This window comes from Enhydra lutris, unplaced genomic scaffold (genome assembly GCF_002288905.1).
Source record: "Enhydra lutris kenyoni isolate GAN:26980312 unplaced genomic scaffold, ASM228890v2 scaffoldscaffold35, whole genome shotgun sequence".
Classification (NCBI taxonomy): Eukaryota; Metazoa; Chordata; class Mammalia; order Carnivora; family Mustelidae; genus Enhydra; species Enhydra lutris.
This window is the reverse complement of record NW_019154119.1, coordinates 22,455,175-22,469,069: the sequence shown is the minus strand read 5'-3', so window position 1 is coordinate 22,469,069 and position 13,895 is coordinate 22,455,175.

Here is a 13,895-nt window from a genome sequence, read left to right as displayed (position 1 = left end):
GGGCACGTGTCCCTGAAGGAGGACTGCTGTGCGGAACACTCACGGAACCAGGAACGACCGACAGACCCCAACCGGCTATGTGAGGACAGGCCCGGGGAGAGGGCGTCCAGACGACTGGCCATGACCATACTGGTGCGCAGGCCGCCCGAGAGGCCGCGTCCCCCAACTGGGGACATCCGGGGACCCGGGGACCTGCCACCACCAGCGGGATGCAGACCGGCAAAATCGGTCTGGAAAACCTTCCGGCAGTTTCTGAGGAAGCTGAGCCCGCGCTTTCGGCGTCCACGGCCACATGGTGCATGGGGGCCCCAAATGGGGCCCAACCCCGGGGGGGCCCATGTGGCTGGCGCACGGTGCTGTGGGGACGGTCACCGACGGCCTGAGTGCAAGGGGAGCCCACAGCTGAACGGCATCATCAGCTGGAAGGTCAGACCCAGGTCCCGGTTCCGCGCCCGCACACACGCACGTGGCGGCCGCTCCGAGGAGGAAGGCTCATGCGCGGAGCCTCTGGCGCCCGCTCTGGTTTGTGTCCCGGCCGGAGGGCTGCGCTGACAGCACGCCACAATCCGGGGAGCCGCGGGCCCACGTCTGCAAGTCCGCTCTAGCTGGAACGTCAAGGAAGATTCCCCAAAGTCCTTCTGCTCTGGGGTCTGCTGCCCCGAAACGGTTTGTTCTGTTGGAGGGAATGCTTCTGGCAGGGGAAGCCCGAGCTGTTTGTCCAGGAGGCTGAGGTCAGCGTAGGGGACGAGGGCAAGCAGAGGGGCGCAGAAGGCCTCCCTCCCCGCACTTCTGGCCGTGGTCGTTCTGCTGGAATCTCGGGGTCCCGCGGGGTCACCGGAAGGCTTGTGTCCCGGCTAGGACCCCGGTTGTCAGAGCAGCTTCTGCCGGGGGCTGTCCACCGCAGCCGGACGCCGTCCAGTGCCCAGCGCGACCCGCGGGAGCTCAGCGGACCCCACAACGCTTCCTCAGACGCGCCTGCTGCCCTGCTTCCCCGCATCTCCTCGCACACCTTCACGTCCGGGGAGACGGCGGTGCGGCGGGCGAGGGACGCTCCCGCCAAGCCCAGGAAGGGCCGCAGCCCAGGGCACCTCCTGGACGAGGGCGTGTTCCCAACCCCCTTGAGACCAGCTGCCCCACGATTCTGTGGGTCGCGATGACCTGGTGCTCGCAGGTGCAGGGACGTCCCCCGCGGAGTGACACCACAGCTCCCCGTGCACCGTCTCATCCCGCTACCCGGGGAGTCCTGACCCGGACGGGAGACGCTTCACCGGCGGACCCGCTAACCGGAAAAGCACATTTTACCAGAAAATTTGGTTATAAACCTGTGCTTCCGGGTGTGGCAGTGGGGGGTGTCGAGGTGACCTCTAGTTACGTCCAGGGTGGCACTCGGCTCCTCCTGCCACGAACCGCCGCATGCACGGGGTCGGGGGGAGCGGCCCAGAGGCAGGGCCGTGAGCCCACACAGCCGGAGGCTTGTCCCCTCCCTGCTCTCCGCGGCCCCCTGCAGCCCCTGCTGGGAGGGGACAAGCCCGGGAATAAACTCGAGCTCCAGTGGGGAAGCGACGGCAGAGGGACGAGTCCTTCAAGACCGCGGGAGAGACAGCCAGTGAGACTCTGCTTCCTGCGGGTGAACCCGAGACGCGTCCTCAGGCCCGTGACTCCCAGAGCCGGTGCAGAAGCCGCCCCCCAGGGTGGGGCCTCCCCGACCCTCAGGTGAGCAGAGAAACCCACCAACTTCACCACATCACAAACACGGGGCTGGGCTCTGCGCATCTGCTTTTCCGTGATGCGACGCGCAGCTGCGCCCCGAAGCCGGGTCAGCGTCGTGTGTCAGCAGCTGGGACGACACGCACTCTGCCCGGCGGTGTGCGGGTGGGCGTCTATCTGCGGGACCCCGAGTCAGCTCCGCGGGACACCGCAGACCCCGGGGTGCCCGTCCTGGAACTAGAGGCGCCCTCGGCTCCCAGCCCCAGGCCCTGCCCTTAGCCGCGGGCTCAGTTTGAAGGGGACACTGCCTCGTGGGTGCCGTGCCCGGGGTTGTGTGGCTCCCCCAGGCCACGCCCCACAGCAGGCCTGTCCACGCCCCCGTCCACACCCACCCCCCACGCCGCGGCAGCTGCACGGGAGACCAAGAACCCCAAGGTGGTGTCTCAGGCCGTTGGGTCTGCGGACCCGGACCCGCGTTCCCAGGAGTCGCAGGGGCGCTGGGCTTCCTCCGGACTCTGCTCCAGCGCCTTCCCCGCTCTGCTGGCCCCAGCCTCTCCCTCCCGAGGCCCCCGAGTCCCATGGTTGGTCATGGGGAGGGGGCAGAGCACTGGCCCCACAGGACCAGGAACAAGGTCCGAGGTGGGCCGAGCTGGCGCTTCCGCGGGCCCAGGGTCAACAGCTGAAGGCTGTGGGTCAGGGGTCGTGTGAGTGGGGCCCCAGCCCTTCTCCCCATCCCAGAAGGATGACCCAGCCTGCCCCCCTGCCAGGGGCTGCTCCAAACCCATCCTTCAACACGGACATCCCGCCAAGGCCCTCCGGCGCAAAGCTGCCCGCCTCTGGGTGGACGGCTGGTCTTGGCCAGGAAGCTGCCCGACAGCCAAACACTGACCTTCAGCCTGGAGCCGCCCAGGAGGGCGTCTGTGGAAGGACCACAGGCAGGCTCCGGCTTGCAGGGGTGGCCGCCCGCCCCCGTCCGCACCAGCCAGCGATGACTCCGCGACCCCCCGGCCCACGTCTTCACGTGCACTGGGGACGTTTACTGCGGACGCTCGGTCTGCAGAGACTTCTCCGGCCCGGGAGAGCCCTCAGCTCCGTGGGTGCCCGCGTGCGAGTGAGGAGGAGGATGTCCGCCCCGAGGAGGGACAGGTGGCCGTGTCCTCAGAGCCATCCCTCCTCGAAGGCCCAGGGGTGCATGTGATCGAGGAGTCCCTTACAGCTGGTGACGGGAGAGCCTGCACCTGGCCCACGGTCTGGGTTCTGAGGGGCTCATCGTATTCTCCACGTGAAAGCCCAGGTGACCCCAGGAATGGAAGTTTCAGAAAAGCTTATTTTGGATCAATGTTAAAAATGGACATTCAGGCGTTTGTGGCTGAGCTCAAGTGTTAGAGGCCTGTGGAGGGTTGAGCTCCCTGTCATGGAGGCACCCAAGGGGAGGCCACACTCGCCTAGAATTCAGCTCCATGGAAAGCTGTGCCCGCTGGGCGTGGGTTCAGGGAGGCCTCTTCACGGGGGCGGCTATGGCTGCGTGGCTGGGCTCACAGTGGGCGAGACAAAGGCTGTCCCCTCCAGTGGGCCAGTGCCCGTCCCCACACGTCTCTCATGGGGCGCTGGGTCCTGCACTGGCCTCGCTCCCGACTTTTCTGGCGGCTTCAGAGCATCCCCAGATGTAAGCACCCCCGCCCAGCAGCCCAGACTATGGGGACCTGGCCCACCCAGCCTGACCCAGGCCCAGGGGACGCAGGGCTGGCACCATGGGGTGGGGGGCTTGGTGTTCCAGAAGCGACAGAGCCCACCCCTCCTCCACTGCAGATACGTGTCAGAGACTGTTTCCGCCTCCTGCCTGGGCGGAGACAGATGTGTCACTACACGGCAGGTTCCGCAAGAGGGACACCAGGTCCCCGCCACAGGTGGAGACGCCCCCACCCCCAAGCGCTCCTCACGGACGCTCGTCCCATCCAGTGGCTGCAGCCACGGCCCCAAGAAAGCCCTGGTCCTCTGACCATCTCCACTCCCTGGGAGGGATGCCGTGCGGTTCGAGTGACCGCGTCTGGTGCGTGGCAGGGTTGAAGGCGTCTGCCACCCGGTGGGAAGGAACGGGGCACCCGGATGAGGACATAACCTTCCATTCCCACGATGGGCTCCTCTCCCAGGCCAGGCAGAGGACACAGAGCTGCTTCCCAGATGCCTCCAGGCCAGCCATACAGCTGACTGCCTGGCGGCCAAGCTCCGATGGGAGGGACGGGACAGGCTCCCACAGACGCGCTCAGACCAGGGATCCTCGGCCCCGAGGCAAAAGCACGGGGCTCTGAGTCCCGAGAAGCCATGAGGCTCTCATGCTGCCCAAGGTAGCAACCCTGGGCGGTGCCCCCGTGGGAGGCAGCCGTCTGGCCACCATCCGGGGGACCAGCCCCACATCCAAGCCTGCGGAGTGGGCCTGCCCTGCCCACGCCGTTGTGGGAGCAGCTGCAGGGGACACCGACGCAGCCTGGTCCATTAGGCACCCAGGCAGCCGCCAACCTACCTCCCCAGGGTGTGTGTGGCACTGGGGAGTCTGTCAAGATGACCCTCCGTCCTGTACCCGTGGCCCGGAGCCACTCGGGGTGGGGGTGGCCCGTGACCCACGGCCGCCAGGCAGTGCCTCCTCTTTCCCCAACGCTTGAACAAGCACTGTGGGCAGACGGGGGGATGCCTCCGCACTCAGTGCTGTGTCCTCAGGGCCGCCGCGTCCTACACCTTGTGACCAGGGCGGGGGCGTGGGTGGGGGATTTCTCTGGCAAGTCTCGGGACAAAGCTTTGCTCCTGGACGTACGTTCTTCCTGCTGCTTGGAATGAACGAACAATGGCAGGAGCCCCACAAGCCACCCTGAGAGCATGAGGATGAGAACTGCCCTGCTCCCGACTTAGGAGGGAAAAACAATTCCTTGTCTTTGGAAAGGGCCTCGTATCTAGGTTTCCTGTTGTAATTTTCCACCCTCGCTGGGAACTCAGCTGCTGAACCCAGTCACCAATGCAACAACAGTAAGCAAAGGGCTCTGGGATCCTTTCAGGGTGACAGCCGTGCCCTGAGGTCAGGAACAGGGAGGCCAGCAGCAGCCGCAGCCGCAGGAAGGGGCTCTGGGATGTGGAGGTCGGGGGAGCCTTCTCCAAGGAGGCGGCTGCACAGCTGAGATGCGCCCCGTGCATTGGCGGCTTCCGGGGCCAAGGCTGCAGGCCAAGCCCACAGCAGGCCTGGAGCCCCAGGAAGTCAGCGGCCTGGGCCACAGAGGAAGAGGGAGCGGCGCGGGCCCCTCTGGGTGAAGGAAGGGGTGTCACGCAGTGCCGGTGAGGGGACGGGGAGCCCGAGAGGGCAGGGGAGCATTTGAGTTGAGTCCCCGCAGGGCTTTGAGGGGACAGGCCGATCGTGGCCCAAGCTCCCGACCAGGACACTGTGTGGCTGCTGTGGGCAGCGTTGGCGGTCCGCCAGCCCCTGTGCCCACTGCTGCCTGCTGCTCACCGTCAGCGGAAGACACTCCCAGGGTCTGCAGGCACGTCAGTGTCCCCGGGGCGACAGGCCCCATGAGAACCGCGGCTCTGACCCGTCCGCACGGACGTAGGCCCGTGGGGCGCCGGGGGCCAGGCTACGTGACAGAGCCGCGTCTGGAGGGACTTGCCGAGTCGTGTGTTTGCCACCCTGGGTGCGACCCCGCCAGGCACAGGAAGCACCTTTGCAGGCCACGAGCACCCCTCGTGTGACCGCGGGTGGGGTGCAGCTTGGGACACGCTGCTAGGGGCGGGGGGACCGTCGGGATGGCAGCTCCAGGGCCCGGCCCGAGACCACCCGTGGGAAACTGACCCATGAGACCCAGGGCCGGCTGGACCCGGGGTGACCTCAGTGTTGGGCAGGTGATGCGCTTGCTGTCCCAGGACCAAACGTTCACCCCACAAGTGCCCGAGCCTCACTTTAGAACTCAGCGTGGGCGGCAGGTGACAGAGGTGGCCTGTGGCTGGGGAGGGACACTCTCCATGCCTACACTCTCCGGGGGATGGCGGTGCGTGGCAAGACCTGAGCTCAGGGGACGGGTCTGGGCTGGAGAAACACCTCAGGGAGCCATCCGCGTGGCCATGCCAGATGTCACTGCCTCCGCTCCCCGCGAGGAAACGTGGCTTTGGACGATGCCACATGGAGCCCAGGCCCCATCTGGCTGGTCAGTGAGCCACAGGATGTGGGGACATGGCTCATGGCTGATGAGAAAAGGGTCTGGCCTGCTTGTGTGAGGGTGGCTGCGGGACAAGAGGGCAGCACCCTCTCCTCTGGTCCCCAGAGATTTCTGCTGCAACCTGACAGGTCTCGGGGCTGGGAGAGCGATGGTGACCGGAGGCATATCTGGGGAGGGAGGGAGATGCCCCCTGAGAAGACACAGAAGCACCTAGAACTGGCCCGAACAGCCCACGTGGGTGGTTCCCGGATTAATTCTAGGCCCAAAGTGCTCCTTCCGTCGCCAAACACAAGCACTTCCCAGAGCTCACGCAAGCCTTCCTGACAGAGACAGCCCGGCTGGGAGATTCCAGAACTTGACAGGAACGGAGACATCCACTCCTGCTTAATGGGCAATTCAGATCACTGAGGAAGACTGAGTAATAATTCCAGGAAATCGGATTTCCATGCAGGATACTCCTGGCAGATCTGGAGGAAACACCTTTCGGTTGGGTCAGACCCCCTGGAAATTGTCCCCAAGGCAGATGTCACGTTAAAGGCAGCAGAAGATGAACGAGAAAAAGGTTCAGGCTCAAATAGCAGGCGTGTGAGGTCACGTGGCCAGCGGCGACCGGGTGCCCAACAAACGTCGTTCGGTGTTCCTGCAGCTTTCCTGCGAGTCGGACACAATGGGGTCACATGCGCGGGATTCCCACCCAGCACAACCCCTGAGACGCGGCATGGTGGGCACCTCTGCATGACCCCCGGGGCCACAGCTCCCCGAGCACGACCAGCCGCCTGGCGCCTCCTGCGCCGTGAGGACGGGCCTCCTCTGGCTCAGGGCGCAGGTCTGCAGAGAAGCCGACGATTCCGACAGACCGGCAGGGGCTGCCCTGCGGCCACCTTTCCATGGATGGCAGCCCTACCTCTCGCACTTTGTCTTTCCTCAAAAACACGGCTGAATTTAAAAAATCAGTCCTACTGAAGGTGGCCTTAGTGGCAGGGGGCGGGGTTCTTCCTGCGTCCCTAGACTGTCCCTGACACCTGAAGGGGCTCCAGCCGTGTGGGCGGTCTGTGGGGGACAGCGGGAGACCCCATGGACAGACCCCCAGCCCCTTGCTGGAGGCTGACGCCAATGGGAAGGGACCCAGTGGCTGGGGAGCCCACAGGCCTGCCCCTCCCGCTGCCCGAGGACCGCTTCCCACAGCTCTAGTTTCCTCAACCCTCACGGGGGTTCTTCTGGGCCTGCCTCATGCCCAGGCCCCACCAGCCCCTCCTCCACGCCTGGTGGGAGGCTCCTCTCCTGGCCCCGCCCCCAGCAGGCCTCTCTTCCCAGGCTCAGCCCAGCCCCCACCCCTCCCCCGGCCCATCTCAGGGCCCCTGGGCCCCTGCTCACCTCTGGCACCATCCGCCGCAGGGCCTGTGCTCCTCTGGGGGTGAGGGGCAGTGCCTTCCAGCACCCAGGGCCTCAGGCGGGGCTCGGTCAACATTTGTGAGCGAAGGACACAGCTGCCCCGTGCCCCAGGGCCGCACAGCCCGGCAGCGCGGGAGCACGAGGGGCCGGCGTGGACCCCTTCACACGCACACGCGCCCGCCAGAATGCCCAGACCCGGCCCCTGCCCTCAGGCCTGCGAGGCATCCCACCCTGGGGGCTGGGGGTCCGGTGTTAGGCAGAGAAGGGCGGGGCTTGCTCTCGGGGTCCTGGGGCCCCCGCTGCAGGGGGAGGGCGGAGGGCCGCAGGGAGGAGCTGGATGGCGTCCAGTCCCTATGCTCACGCGGCAGAGACAAAGTGTTCCCAGGAAGACGGAAACTATGCAGTGAGGAAAGCAGATGTCCCTGATTTACAGCCCGGGGGAAGGAGGTGCTGGACAGCTGGGGGCCCTTCGGGTCCACCAAGGGGGGGGTTCCTTGGCCTGGGGGGTGTCCCAGGCAGAATCTGAGCGAGGTGTCCTAGGCAGCCCGTGCCTGCCACTGGCCCTTCCCCTCGTGGGGCTGGTGTCACCACTTGGCCTGCAAGGTGATCCCTGGTCTGGTCACCTTTCCAGGCCCCATGAGACCAAGGAGGGCCAGCCCCAGCTTGGGGGCCTCAGGGGGGTCACTGACCCAAACAGAAAGTGAAGGCACCTCAAAGCCGCTGTCTGAATCGGCTGCATCACTGGCCTTCCTTCCACCTGCTGCCCAGCTGGGGGCCCTTCAGGGCCGTGTGCCAGGGGCTCTGCGGGCTCCGCTCCCTGCAGTGAGGGAACTGGTCAGGCCGGACGGATTCGTGGCCCCTTGGATGTGGGGAATCCCAGCAAACGACACCGTGACATCTGCACCTACAGGGAGAGCGCTGTGTGCACGGGGGGCCATGCCGGGCCCTAACTTCTCATTAGGACAGACGCCAGGAGGGGCCGTGGGACGTCGGAGCCCCACGTCTCCCCCGGACCTAGTGTCTCCGCAGAGGTGAACTGATTTCAACATCCAGATCGCTTCCGTTGCTGAGTCTGCAGCCGCACAAATTAGCGGGATGCGTAAGTAAAACGCAAACTTCTGTCCAGAAACCCGTCAGAGAGAGGACTTCGTACCAAACCTCGCTCCACGAGCGTCACACCCTACCCCGCCAGGGATGGACGCGCTCCTCCTTCCTTCTGTGACCGACCACACGTCCGCCCCACGGAGCATGAGCGCGACGCCCACTCAACTGCCGTTGGGAAGACGAACCCCAACCACAGGCACACGGGCTCTGCACATGTGATCCCGAAAATCCCAGAAGGGCCCCCAGTGTCTGTGCAGCCTGTCCTCCGTGGCCTCCCCACTCTGTCGGCACGGAGCGGGAGCCCCGATGGCACCGTGGCTTATCCCGCATCTCAGGAGGAGGCAAGGTAGTAGCAGGGGCCGTGGTCCCGGGAGTCTGTCACCCGGCGAGAGACACCAAGGGCCAGGAACGAGAGCTCCCCGTCAGGACACAGAAGCCCGGGGAGCCCGGAGGACAGGGTGGTGCGGGCCCAGATGGGGTGGGGCGGCCTGCTGCACGCGGCACGCTCCCCTACTGGGGCCGTGCTCCCCCACCGGCCGCCTTCCTGCCCAAACACGCCGGCCAGGTGTGGTCAGCCCACAGTGTGCACGACAGCGGCCGGCCCTCGGACCCATGCTCAGCGTCTGACCGGGGTCCCATGGCATCCACCCCGGCGTGACCCTGGAGGGTGCCGCGTGGAAGACCGGCTGCCCTGTGTGCACGAGGGACACGTCCCCTCCTGGGCCAGGGACGGCTCCAGAGTCCAAACTCCCAGCGGAGGGTCTGGCAGCAGGACGGCCCCGTAGTGCTTGGCGGGCCGGGCCTGCAGACAACTCGGGACGACCAGGCAAATTCCCTCTCAAAGCACAGCACCCACCAGAACGAGCATTTTCACTAACCCTCAAGGTCACTGGCTTTCTGAAGGGGTCAGGCAGGAGCCCAGGCTTGCGACGCACCACCCACACCAGCACCCCCATGCGTCTGGGTTCCCCGTGTGGGGTCCCCTAATTCAGTGCTCCCCCAGGCGAGTCAGCCGCGGCCCAGCGCCTTCCGGCCGAGAGCACTTCCCCCCAATCCTGCCGCCCCCACACTTACAGGTCATGGGGCATTTGGTCCGGGGTTCGCCGTCTCCGCACACCTGACATCCTATCTGTGAACGGGAGCCGTGACTGTGGTCGCTTCCCTTCTCCAGCACCGCGTTCGTGGGGTGGGTAAGACCAAGGGTGGACTCCTCAGTCCCGCTCGCGAGACACCTGCCGTGAGCCCATGCGTGCGTAGGGGGACCCGGGCACGGCTCCACCGTGATCCCAGAGCCTGGGTCTGCACCCAACAGAGACAACCAGCAACGTCTGTGGGCACACCGCCGGGGGCAGCCGCGGGCCGGTCCAGGCCCACCTTCCCGGGGGGTCTGCCTTCGACCACAAACCCACCGACCCCTCGAGCCCCCGGGACCCACACCTGCAGGTGACGTCGCCCGCGCACTCTGGGACCTGGGGCCAGCGACTTACAGCCAAGCTCACAGTTGCTGGTGGCCCGGCCCTCCTCCCTGTTCTCAGAAGAAACTGTTGGTGCCCCGTGAGACCTGAAGGGGAGACACGTGGCTCAGTCATTTGCTTACGGGGCTGAGTGTGCCGTGGGGTGGACGGGCCAGAAAAACAAGCAAATGCCCTGCCCCCACCCACCAGTGTTCCCTCTGCGCTCTGGGCCCTCTTCTCGGGGCCCCCCACCCGCCCGCCAGTGCCCCCTCCTCGCCGGGACGCCCCTACCCTCCTGCTAACTGCCCCCCCCGCCACCACCCAGGGTCCAGCTGCCGGCTCTGCACCACCCCCCATCCACACTGAAGTCGTGGCACCAGGAGCGCCAGCTGCACGTCCCTCACGAGGGGGGCGGGGCGCTACAGGTCCAGGTCCCCAGACGGTCCGTCCCACAGGAACCGCTTCCCAGTGACAGGGGCCTGAGATGCACGTTTCCCTCCAGTGCCGGCTTGTGGGGAAACTGAGGCAGGCACTCTGGATAGGGCCTGTGGCTCTGCCTGGGTGCCTGCGGACACACAAGCCGCTCTTCATCGCTGACACAGGGACGGTGCGTCTGCCCTCCCACCACAGATGGGGCTCTGGGAAGCAAAGGGCACCGCACGCGTCACCACGGGGCACCCGTCGGACCTGATCCCGTCCGTCACATGGCTGAGGTGCGCGTGTGTGATGGCCACCGATGGGTGAGGAGCTGGCCGTGTGGGTCTCCGTGAAGAGGTCACACCACGCAGTCGAGGGACCTCGGTCCTCGTGGCCATCACACCTGGCCTGGTCCTGTGTCCACACCGTCCCTCTGCCCACTCCCGCCCGCAGCCCCGCAGAGCTGGCCGCAGAGCAGGCGCCCGGCGAGCCACTGAACACGCACAGCAGGGAAGGCGGCCAGCGGCGTGCCGGACCGGGGCGTGCTGATGGCCCATCCGCCGACTGAGGCCGGTGCTGTGTCCGCTCGCCCCGACCAGAGCCCGGCTGACGGCTCGCGAGAACGACGGCCCCAGGCAGGAGCGGCCACGGAGTTGCCGTCGGAGCTGGCTTCCCCGGGAACCTCGCAGGTGACTCGCCGCACGGCCGCACCCGAGGGGCTCGGACCACGTTCTCCCTGTAGGACGGCCGCCTGCAGTGTAGACTCGACAGGTCTGGGGGTGCTGTTCTCCGACAGGCCACACGTTTCTGTTTCCCACTGACCCTAACTGTGTTCCTGTCACACAAGCGGCACCAGCCGGGTCACTCGACAGCCTGAGGGGCTGTGGAACCTGGGGGCCAGGAGCGAGTGATCGCAGCCAGACGCTCACTGAATCCCACGTCTTCAGACAAGTTATCTGCAAAAATGGAAACACTCCGTTATCATCTGCCCACAGGTGGGGACCCTCGTGCTGAGAGGTACGGGGACCACTGCAACGAGGGGCAGGGTCAGCAAGGATTCCCGAGTACCCGGTACTCCGTGGCGGCCAAGGTAAGACGGTGTGGGCACCGAGCCGTGAGCCCACTGGGGACCTATGGGCCGTGCCCACGAGACGGGCCGCGGAGACCGGCGGTGAGCAGCAGAGCACGGCCCTGCCCTCGCAACCCGACCCGGTGGCGGGCCACTGCGGACCAACGTGGCAGGCGGTGTAGGGACAGGAGACCCCTTCACGGAACAGGGACGGGGAGCGGGGCCGACAGACACGGGAACGGGTGTCTGGAGGCCACGGAGGAGGCTGGGGCAGGCGGCCGGCAGGAACCGGGGGCTCATCCTGGAGCAGGTGCTCCGTCTCTCAGGAACGGTTTCGGGCCCCTGCGGGACGGGGAACCCCCGTCGGGCTCCTGCATCCAGATGTTGGGGGTCAAGGGGGGGAGCTTCTCAGCGACACTTTGCGCGGCAAATGGAGTGAGGACAGCTCCACCGTCTACACCCTCTCCGGTTTGTGTGAAAACATGATGGAACCCGGAGCAGCAGTGTCCAGGCAGGGGCCAGGAGGACGGTCCAGCTCATGCTGTGTGCCTGCTGGGGCGCGAGCACGCCAGCGTCTGGTCACCGGGTTGGAGGGCTCTCGCGGCAGGCGTGGGACGCCGCGGGCACAGACACACAGGCAGGGGAGGCCAGTCTCCACCGCTGGTCAGCACAAACGAGACCGAAGTTTCCCGAAGTTCCAGAACTCCGTCCTTCCCACGCGAACCATGCTCAGAAAACACGCAGCCCTGTCGAAGCGTGGGCAGAGCACAGAACGCAGGGTCAGTGTTCACTTTCTCCGGGTTTGATGACATGACGGGAGTACTGGCCCCAGGGTCAGAAGCGGGACTGGCCCTGGGCTCCGGCCCTTCCCGATTTCGGGGCGCCAAGCCCACCCCGGGTGATCCGCACACGCCCGCGACCCACACAGGCCCGCGGCGCAGGCTGTCTCCGCGGTGAGCCCGTTCGTGGCACAGCGCGACAGTGGCGAATGGAGTCCATGTCTCCTCGGAGAGCAGCTGCTCACAAGTCATTCGGCGAAGAGTCTGTGTGTCTGTCCTGATCGGTTTTGCTGACTGAGGACAAGACAATACGAAAATCCGTTTGCGCTGGAAGATGCAGGATCTGAGAAGCATCTAACGATGTCGTCACGCGGCTTCATGACTCGGGGCTCAGAGCCAAGGCTTGAACCACCCGCGGGGAACTTGGTTTCGGCCGACACTTTGAGAGCAACGTTTTCCCGCTCCATGTATGAAGATCGACGTTGGAAAAGGACAAAGAATGATGGAAGTCGGATTCCGGTTCTTTCTGTCTCCCAAAGCTCTGAGAAAAATGGCCCCACGAGGAATGGTCCCAAACCTCGGGGTCAGCACAGATGACTCGGACGTGAGGTGTTTCCTTCCCTCCGCAGTCCCACCAAGCCAGCGGATGAAGTTTCTCCTGGAAAATGTGGCTTCCTGGCAGGACGGCCCTCGACTGGCTGTCAGGAATCATCGCGGAAAAAACGTGACTTTGCGACGGCCGTGTGGAGGCCGAGACACGCTTATGACAGGAACCGAGGCCGGTGGGGACACCTGGCTCTGCACAAGGAAACCAGACACCAAAACAGGAGACAGAAGCCGAGTTACTCTCAACAGATCCCACAACATGAACACAGGCACCACTGGAGTCTGCAGACCCTTCTAGAATCAAACATGCCACCCCAAGGCCAATGCCTCACGGTTTGGGGCGGGAGGATGCTCGTCTCCCTGAACACAAATGCCCTCGAAAGCAGGACTTGAGGATCGAGCATAAAACGAGCACTGAACAGTCGAAGAGCCAGAACGCCACCTGGTCAGGGCCATTGTCACCAGCGCCGTGATGTCGGAGAGCGCCTGGGGGACAGCCTGGAGGAGGGGGAACAGGAAAGTGGGGGAAGTGCAGGGGCCCGCGGCTCAGCCCCTCTGCTGGTGGCACCAAGGGCAGGGACCGCATCCAGAGTCCCCCACCTGCTCTGCACCCTCAGGAGGCCCGGCACAATGTCCCCCACCACAGGGGCCACGTGCCCGTCTGCACCCACAGGATGAGGCTCTGCCGGCCAAAGCACCCGCCATGTGCCCAGACGGTCCGCCTCCTGTCTCAGCCTCCGCCAAGGGAAGTCCGCAGGGGCGAGCCGCAGAACAAAACCTGCAAACCGCAGGATTTCCCGAAACTTGGTCTCCACGGCAAATACGTTTTTTCCAAAACATGAAATACATCAAAACCACATTCGCTGAGTTCACTAAATGCTTCTGGTGAGTCTCTTGGCAAATAAAACACAAATATTTGGGTCACCTGGTGTGTAATTCTGCACACAGGAAGCAGGTGTGAAATGTTTCTAGACCTTCCTCACAGCTCTTAAGAGCAAAAGGCAGACGGTCACTTTCCCATGAAGTAGGAAGAGGCGCCCGTTCCCTGCCCCCCCCACGCCCGGCACCGACGGGGCCGCGCCGGCTGTCTCTGGGCGGAGCTGCAGGGCCCCCGTGAACCGAACCCTTCCTGGGTCCTGCGCATGGCTCAAGGCTCCTCTAGTGCAGAGGA